Consider the following 9,936-nt stretch of genomic DNA (forward strand, 5'->3'; position numbering starts at 1 on the left):
TCCCCCCCCCCCCCCCCCCCGGTCTGTGATGCAGGGTAAAGAAAACAGCAAGTTACCAGCTACAGAGCTCTGTGAGAAGGGTTTGGTTTTGGCTAAATGGAGACTTTCCTTTACAAAGCCCCTGACAAATGCTGACTCCATGTGCATATCTCAGAGCATCTGGTAGAGAAGTTTTAAAGCTAGGAGCTGTAGTCAAAGATCACATGAGTAGTAACAAGGACGTGACCTACAGAAAACCCTATGTAAGGCTTCCTGTTCTCTAGGCACTGATGGTAACTTGGAGAGACCCTGGGATCCCAGTGGCTCTGAGATGATAGCTGCCTCATTCCACTGCCTCTGCTTTTCTGGCAGGTAAATCCTTGGGTGAAACACCCACCTTTTTAACATGGGAAGGTGTCTCTGGGCTCTTGTGCAGGGCTGGAATCATGGGAGGGTGCCTAAGACCACACATTACTGTCATCTAGTCCGGCTGGGAGGAGCCAGGTATGGTGGTCAAGGCTGCTGTGCTTCTCCTCTAGAGGCAATGTGCTGGCCAGTCTGCCAGAATTACTATCAAGAGTAATGTGGAATCTAATAGTGCTCCTGGGGCTGATTCTCTGCTTGGTCACATGGGTATATACGTGAGGATGAAGTCTGCTGAAGTTAATGGTGTTACACGGTAAAATGAATGCAAGACTAGAATCACAGCTGTATTGTTTATGGTAGACACTGCAACCCTTGCTTGGTACTGATGCAAGTGATCCCATTGGTATGACTCAGTAGAAGTGACAGAATCAGGCCCAGAAAAAGGTTACTTAAAACAGCATTTCTTGACACGTAGGTCACGACCCAAAAGTGAGTCACAGAAATATATGAAAGGGCCATGAGCAAAATTTAAAAATGGATTCTCCTTTAAAGGAGAAAAAAATGGGAAATCATGGCTTTTCCCTTGCAGGCTGTCAGATTTCCAGCTTGCAAGGGGCTACTTGCCCCCCCTACCTCCACCCCCCGGCCTGTACACCCAACCCCTGCCCCACACACTGCGGCCTGAGGGCAAGGGGCAGTGGGTCAGGAGTGAGGGGCACTGGGTCAGGACTGGCCATTGATGTTTACAAATGGGTCCTGGTACAAAAAAGGTTGAGAACCACTGGTTTAAAGCAAAGTGTTGATCATCATGGGTTGACCTGACAAGGCTCCATCTGTTTCTTACCACAGAGTAAGAGTGAAACTCCTTTGAATCAGGCGTTCCCTCTGGAATCAGCCTTTAGGCCTTCTTTCCTCAGCATCGCTCTATTTTCCAGGGGGCCCCCTACCTGCTTAACACTTATGAAGCTAAAGGATAGTCATCCATTGTATGTTTTAAGTAACACATTACATTTGCATAAAATGAATAATTACTGCATGTTGTTAATCAGCCTGAGAAGGACCCTTGCACAGATCTTTTTGGTTTTTCACATCGCCCTAATTAATTCAACTCTGATTTGCTTGATAGTGTGGATTCAACATAATTTAAATAACAGCAAACTCGAAGAAAGATTAATTGGAATGTTTTATTCAGAATGGAGCAAAATAGCATCTGGCAGAGGTGTCACTTCTGCAGGCTCTGACCTGACAAATGATTTAACATCAGTTCTTCATCGAGATGGAGGCCAGTAATACAACATGGGCAGCTTCCCTCAGACTGGCCATTACAGAAGGAAGCCATGTTGCTGCATCCCCATGAAATTATTTGATTGCTATAGGTAGAACAGCGGGCCTGTTTTTTCCACAGGCAGGGCAGAAGGGGAGTGTCAGGAACCTGCTGATTACCCTTTGAGGGCTAACCCTTGTGGCCATACACTTGAACCATAGGACATTGTCTACCAGGAGTTGGGGCAGACTCGAGTCCTGACCTTATTGGCTTTGGGTCAGTCCTGCAAATGACTACATTAAAAAATAAACAGGGACAAATAAGAAATATGGGAGTCATCAAAGGGCAACTGTTCTTTCAGCTTGAATTGCCTTTGGCTGTTGGGAAGTAATTACAAAGTAGGATTACGAGCAAGCATACACATTTTATAATGAACAAACAAAAATAATGGAAAGGTTATTTCCACAAATGATCCCCCTTTTAGAAAGGTCTATCTGTAATTATCAATCATAACAAAAACACACAAAACAGGCACAGGATCACCTGACTAACCCATTAAGCAGGCATTAAGAAACTAATTGTTAGGTTCATCCAAATAGCTAGAATTAAATTTGAGTTGATCTGTGAGCAGCTATTAAGATGCAAAATAATATCCACAGTGAATGCCGTATAACAAGAGCATTTAAATTCAAGCTTGACACACTTCAGCAGTTAAAACATGTTTCTCCTACTGTGGCTAAAGGAATGCAGAACGATGCTACATTTTTAATAAGCATATGAAATGTGACATGGTTTTCATTACCAAGGGAAAGGATTTAGCAATTGGGCTCTGCATTGTAATGCAACTCCGATATGGAAGAATGTAGTACAGTGCGCAGTAGGTTCATTAGCATCAATGGACTCACAGTGAATGCCATCTGAATGTTTAATGGCTGTACACTTAAAATGATACAGTACTTTAAAAGTACTTTCCATGAGTATATATTTAGCATAGACACAGGAAGAGAAGCATGGCTTTGGCTTGAACATCATACTGTGGCACTTTGTAGTCATTTAGATCTCAAAAGACTTGAAAGATATTGAGAAATAAAGCTTTGTGAGATCATACGGGGTAGCTAGATACTAACGTTTGTGGTACAGATGAGCAAGATGGTGCACAGAGGGAAGTGGATTCCCTTGCACAATGAATCAGTAGCAGCACTAGGATTAGAACCCAGGAGGCTTGACTCCCAATTCCATGCAGTAACCTGTAGCCAACATTGTTTTCCTTTTTTACGTAAAGAAGTATAGCTTTTCTTGCTGCTGCACCAAGTCTTTCTCCTTCTGTGAAATGCTTTGGGTGTATCCCTGTGACCTCAGGTCTTGGTCCTTCATCATCATCATGGTAGCAAGAAATGCAGTGAAAAACTCAAAGAAGCATTTCATTCTGACTTTCTTTGACAGCACGCATTGTAACATTTCAGTGCTTTGAAAGCATGGAAAATGTGTGAAATACTGTTCAATTTCTTCTTTGCCATTTGGACATTTCTCATCTGAGACCCCTTAGAAATCTATCTTGTAATATGACAATAGCACAGGCTTGAATTCTTGAGGGGGTCTGAAAAAGAACTTTGACAAATGAGAACTGACTGTAACAATTAGAAGATCACTGGCAATTCCTATAGCAGTAGCTAAAAACAGATGACTGACTGCATATCTGAGGTCTTACAGTTGGGGATTGTCAGGACTGTCTAATAAAACAGTTCTTCCATCTTAGCTGTTAGCCAGTTCTATGCTAGAAAGCACACTTTTCTGTATATACCCAAAGATCACAAGATCTGAGCTCCCTGTAACAGCATAGGTGAAAGTGGAAACCCTATTACCAGCTTGACAGACAGCACAACTTTCACCTTAATGATCCAGTAGCAGTTAAAGCTAGTTCATGCCTCCAAATTACCAAATTATATATAAAGTCAGATGCAGACAACCCAGCAGGATATTTTTTTCCATTAATACTCTTCTAACAACTAACTGCAGTGGCTTTTTTCTCTTTTGTGCTTGCTTTGTTTTCAAGAAATGTCAGCTTCAATGCCAAGCCTCCAAAGAGGTTGGAGGCAATAATATATATATCTTTGCATGCACAAGATGTGACACTTATATTACCTGAAATTGCAATGTGCCTTCCTAATGTTGTGTATCGTGTCTGCTGAACTACCTTCAATTTCACCTAATAGACTCTCTGCTCTGATCTCTCCTTTGCAGCAAACTATTGACATCCCTCTTTTCATTGTCCCCTGAATTTCCTAAATCTCAGTTGTGTTTGACCAAGTTTGTTATTCAGACTGATTATCTGTGAAAGAGCTTCTGAAACAATCAGCTACTTTTATTTAGACGGTGATCTAGCTGCCATGATGCTTCTCTTGTCTTTCAGAGGAGTGCATTAGCTGTTTATTAGATAGATTGGTGTTTTAGAAGAGATTGGATTTAAAAAAACCCACCATTGTTTCAAGTTAATATATGAGTCTAAATTTGGGTTTGATGGAGTGAATTGGGAATCTGTGATATTACAACTGGGATTTATGGCATTTCAACAGCTCTTTAAAAACAAGGGGAGGACGATTCTTACAAGTGGTGAAGTCACAATAAATTCACAAGGTGATTGATGAAAGATTAAAAAAAGCTGACTCTTCCAGGAGCCAGAGGCGCACCCAGCATAATCAGACCCCTGCAATGACCATCTCAGGCATCATTTCCCAACATCTCCAACCGAGGTCCAGTTCTGACTTCCACTGGGACAAACCTTTCTCCCCAAAGAAGTTCCATCAAGGAATGTGCTTCAGAAGTGGGAAGTTGATGGTACTTTCTCTCAACCAAGAAACCTGTAAGAGACCTGCTTTAGCAAAACAGTGGGACTTTTTGCTGGGAAAAAAGAATAGCAGAGGTTTCTGATATATGTTCTGGTTTAGGGCATCTCGGCAGTTATATAACCTCTCCATAGCTTCCCCAAACAGAAACCCAGATGTACCAGTGATAGCACTGCAGTGCTTGCCTCATGTTTCTTCACAAGCAGGGCACAAGGATCATCTGGCAAAGGAAGATCACATCTCAACTAGCTTCAGTGACCTGATTCATTGAGTTACTTGTTGTGGCCTAGGTTCTTCAAGGGTCAGATAACAGGCTCATCTATGATGGAGACTAAAATAAGAGCCATTAGGCATACCTACACATGCATTAATGTGCCGTAGGTACTGCATATTAAGTTTAGTACCTGTAATAACACATACTAACTAAATGCACAGTAATCTGCACTATTGCATGGTAGCACCAACGCTCGTCTTTTTAGTGACACTAATGTGCAGTAGATTAATTCTACCACACATTAGCACAATAGCACAACTTTTGCCATGCAGTAGAATTAGTTTCCTACGCATTTTGAGTCTTGTGTAGATGCACCAAATGTTCTGGTGCTGTGTGAAAAATTTTTAAAACTAATTAGTGGGGATGAGAAGGAAGTGCAAAATTTCCATAGGTGTTTAGAAGTAAGGGTGATTTTATAGCAAGAGGCCAATACCTGAAATGCCAAAGTGAGGTCACTGCCCTGAAATGTAAGGCTTCATGTGGCTAAAAATAAATTAATTCATGCTAATATACTGCTCCGTTATTTATTGACAAAAATAATAAGCACAAAAATTCCACCAAGAACATACTTGACTTACATAGTTGATTTCTCTCTGAACAGAAGCAACCATACAGGGTCCTGAATCCTTAATACTGGCTAAAGGGAAGGCAGCAGTGTGAACTGCTATGCTTTCTACTACAGAGCGATAGCTCAGGCTACATCGTCTTAGGCTTTTTGTCCTGGTTCCATCCCCTCTATGTTGGTCCAGATGCTGTCATAACACTTAACCCTTTTTTAAAACACTTTTTCTTTTTCAAATTTAGGTCACTTTTAAATAAAACTAAGTCATTTCCAAACAAACAGTGAGTATGATAAAATGAAATGTTTTGACACTTCTGAAACTCTCCCCCCACCCTCTTTTTTCCAGCTGAAACTTCCATTTTTAACTAATCTAACAAATCTAAAATTACCATATTCCTTAAATAAAAGAAGTAGTTTTTAATACCAAATTATATTTCTAAAAACAGCCTGCTTAGAGGAAAAAGAAAAAAGTAAAAAGCTTTTACATGTACCACACAGGGTGTATCCTTATGTCTATATCCTAATGTATCTTTGTGTCTTTATTTAATGTTTTACATTTTTTGTTAAATTGAGCATTAAAAAATTTGGGTGTGTCTTAAACTGAAGGGCATCTCATATTCAAAGGAATATGGAATTTATCAAAAAATGTCACCTGGCCTTAATAGCAAGCCCAGCAACAGCAGGAGAGTGGGTTCTGAATGCAGGGAATACAGAAAGGGAAGAACAAATGGTTTAACCAGGAAACCCCATATCAGTTCTTAGTGGTGTGTGGGGTGAAGACCCTACATCCCTCAAAAATTTCCATTACTTTTGTAAACCCACCTTCACTTGCATATGGCAAATGGTAATACCAGATACCTCCCCTGCTACAAAATACAGCAGAATATAGAACCAGTTAATTTTACTCAAAGATGTTTTTCCCCCACTCCAACACGCATTAGAGTCTGTTACATGCCTCAGTAGTAAAACCAATTATAGGCATAATTTCTATTGGTTAAAGCCAAAATGAAAAAGAATGAGAATTTAAGTTAGCCTTCATTGAAAGTAATAGATTATTGAACCATCTTTGGTTTAAATGATGAACACTTTAAGTGACTTCAGCAATCAATTCTCCACCTATGTTTGAAAAACTCTACCAATCAAAAAAGCAAAGAGCTTCATACTCATCCAGTTATGTATCATATGTCATTAGTTGAAGGGGTCTCTTAGTCATACACTTATGACTAATATATTGAGTGGCAGCCTACGCAACATTCAAGCCCCAATCTCATTTAATTGTTTTTTCATCTTCTGTGAGCCATACTATGGACGGGCTGCAAGTGACTTATTCAGCTTGGAGCAGAGCAAGGAAACTTAGAAAGTACTTTCTCATTGCTTTAATGTACTTAGCTGGACCTGTTCAAGCATTTAAACTGTTTATTCCACCTTACTTCTGAATTTTTTTTTCCAAAACAAGGAAGTAACCTTGCTTTGGATAGCTGAAACTTACCCTGCTCTCAGCTATGCTTCCATACATCTAAAATGAAAACTACAGTGTGTAGGGCATAGAGAGGAGGCATGATTCATCTGAAATTAATGATAAATACTTTTTTTAAAAGCCCTAATAAAAGTAGAAAAAGTAGCATTCAGCCTTTGTAAGCAATAAAAGAAATACTTAGCTTTCTTCTAACATTGCTATTGTTGCAGTGGCAGTTCAGTTTTCTAAAGATTCAAAATCCCAATGGCATTGCACAACAAGCAAATATTTCTAAAATAATCTGTGACCCAGAACCTACAGTCTAAGAAAGCTAACAAACAGAGCAAGAGAACAAAGAAGCAACAGCAAAGAAAGGTGTTTTTACATATAAAGTAGCAGTCTGGGGCATATCCTTTAACAGTTGGTCACCAGTCTAGCCAGTGCCAAGAAGATACTGGACCAGATTCTGATTTCGTTTACACTTGTCCACCTAGGTTGAAGTCAGTGCAGGTATTCCAGGTTTGCACCAATATAAAATAAGGCAAAATCTCGCTCTCTCGCTCTCACTCTCTCTCGCTCTCTCTCTCTCTCTTTTGGGATTCTGCCATATTTTAACCTAAGTGAAGTGCCCACTGATAACCTTAAATATCCATATTAATGCCAATCTGCATGTGGGTAATGGCAGAAGTCAAGAGTAAAATGCACATGGAAGAGGGATCAAGAATCCCATTGGCATTCAGACTGTTTACCAGCATCTCCACTTCCAGATTGTATAGTCAGTGCTATAGATCTGAGCAGATAACTGCCACATCATACCAGGTCAACATCTGCAAAAATGCTGTGAAAGGCCAATCCGCCTCATTAGCCTTAGCAGAGGATAGAAATAATGTACCATAACACATAGAGCAGAACCTAGGGTCTTTTTCTTCCACTGTCCTTCTGCAAATCAAAATTCTTTGGTAGCGTAGGTAGTTTTTATTAAGAATTCTTTAAACTTTCCCTTTTCTAAATGACCCCAAGAATTACATTCAAGAGTCTTAACTTGAAAATTAAAACCATGGGCACTCTGTATTTCAACAAAAAGTGCTCATATTCTGTCTTTTATTAGACCTTTCCAACTGTAGAAGTTATGACCCAAAACCTTATCCTGCTCTCAGCCATGTTTCTGTACAAATAAAATTATTCTCCTGAAATCTCTCTGTCTCCCTGTTTCATGTCCTCATCACACAGAGTGAATGTTTGAAAAGAACTAAGATTTCCCCATACAAATCTAGCCAATATGTCTTAGACTTCACCTGGCTTCTTGTAAGGATGATAAGATAGCAGCTCACTCTCTACACAGTCAGCCATTGACTTCACTGCCATGATTGGCAAGAGGGTGTGTTAATTCAGATGAGGATCCTTTTGATGATGTAACACCTGTCAAGGAAGGAATGAACCCAGTCACCCTCACCATCCAATTCACTGTATCATAGAAATCATGGAAAATAAGGGTTGGATGTGACCTCAGGAGTTCATCTAGTCCAATCCTTGCTCAAAGGAGGACCAGCCCCAACTATATCATCTCACCCAAGAGTTTGTCTAGTCAGGTCTTAAAAAACCCCAAGGATGGAGATTCCACCACCTCTCTGGGTAACCTGTTCCAGTGCTGTGCTACCTCCTAATGAGAAAGATCTTCCTAACATCTACCCTAAGCTTCCCTTGCTGAAACATGAGACCATTGCTCCTTGTTCTGTTATCTACCACCACTGAGAACAGCCTAGCTCCATCCTGTTTGGAACCACCCTTCAGGTAGTTGAAGGTTGTTATTAAATCCCCACTCAGTCTTCTCTTCTCCAGACTAAGTAAGCCCAGTTGCTTGTAAGAATATTGTAGGAAACTGTATCCAAAGTCATGCTAAAGTCAAGCTATATCATATCCACTGCTCTCCCTGCATCCACAGAGCCAGTCATCTCATCACAGAAGGCAATCAGGTTGGTCAGTCATGATTTGCCCTTGGTGAATCCATGCTAACTGTTCCTAATCACCCTCTCCTCCTCCAGGTGCTTAGAAATGGATTTCTTGAGGAACTGCTTCATGATTTTTTGAGGGACTGAAGCGAGACTGACTGGTCTGTAGTTCTTTGGATCCTCCTCCTTCCCTTTCTTGAAGATGGGCACTGTATTTGCTCTTTTCCAATCATCCTGGACCTCTCCTGATTGCCATGAGTTTTCAAAGATGATGGCTAGTGGCTCTGCAGTCACATCAGCCAACTCCCTCAGCACCCTCAGCTGCATCCCACCTGGCCTCATGGACTTGTATATGTCCAGTTTTTCTAAATAGTCCCTAACCTGTTCTTTTGCCACTGTTGGCTGCTCACCTCCATCCCCTGGTGAACCTAATTTAAAGTCCTCCTCACTATGTGAGTGAGCCTGTTTAGAAAGACACTGTTCCCTCTCTTTGTCAGGTATAGCTGGAGTGCACAGCAACATTGCGGGCATGTCTACACATTAATGAATGCACAGTGGTTACTGAGCATTAAATTTAGTACTTGTATAATCAAGTAACCAGTAACCAAAGTTACTGTGCAGTAGCACTGGCACATACCTTTTTAGTGACTCTACTGTGCAGTCACCTAATAAAACTGCACGGTAGCATATTAGCACTATTTGTGCTGTGATGCGCTACTGTGCAGTATTATTAGGCTCCTTCACACTTAGCATCTTGTGTAGATGTGGACTGCATCTCTTTCATTCATTATCAGCTCATGTTACCAACAACCAAGTAGTGAAGGATGCTGTATGGGCTATGCCTTGATATTATAATCTGAAATGGGGCACAGGTGCCTGTTCTTGTTTAGCACACTTCAGGCCACTCTTCTTCAATACATTTATTAAATACAGTGTTGTTGCCTCCTAAGTTTTCAGATCATTATCTTTTCTTACAGTAAATGTGTGCATCTGGGAATTGACTCCAAAGATTTCCTGAAAGTGAAGCTTATACCTAATTCTCTGCACCCAAACTGCTTCTCCATGTTGGGACAGCTCAGAAAGAGCATTGTAACAGGGTGGCCTATCCCTTTATAGGCCAGGGGCCAGTGAGCTCTGTACAATTGTTCAAGCTAGCTGGAAAGTAAATAGGTGTTTTCTATAAAAGGAGAGTAAGCAGGAGAAGAGGACAGATTCTTATGGTATCTGAATTAGGGGGATAGAA

General features: G+C 40.7%; 1 long non-coding RNA gene across 1 annotated transcript in view; it reads right to left on the bottom strand.

The window, feature by feature from the left end:
* The window catches only part of LOC109288880, a 14,987-nt gene extending 6,665 nt beyond the window's left edge, over positions 1-8,322 (bottom strand). Inside the window, exon 1 of the long non-coding RNA XR_002095233.1 lies at positions 8,210-8,322. This is a non-coding gene — a long non-coding RNA (uncharacterized LOC109288880). The remainder of the gene's footprint in view (positions 1-8,209) is intronic.
* Between the last annotated feature and the right edge of the window lie 1,614 nt (positions 8,323-9,936).

The sequence above is a fragment of the Gavialis gangeticus genome, unplaced genomic scaffold (genome assembly GCF_001723915.1).
Source record: "Gavialis gangeticus isolate Ggan-Ray unplaced genomic scaffold, GavGan_comp1, whole genome shotgun sequence".
NCBI lineage: Eukaryota > Metazoa > Chordata > Crocodylia > Gavialidae > Gavialis > Gavialis gangeticus.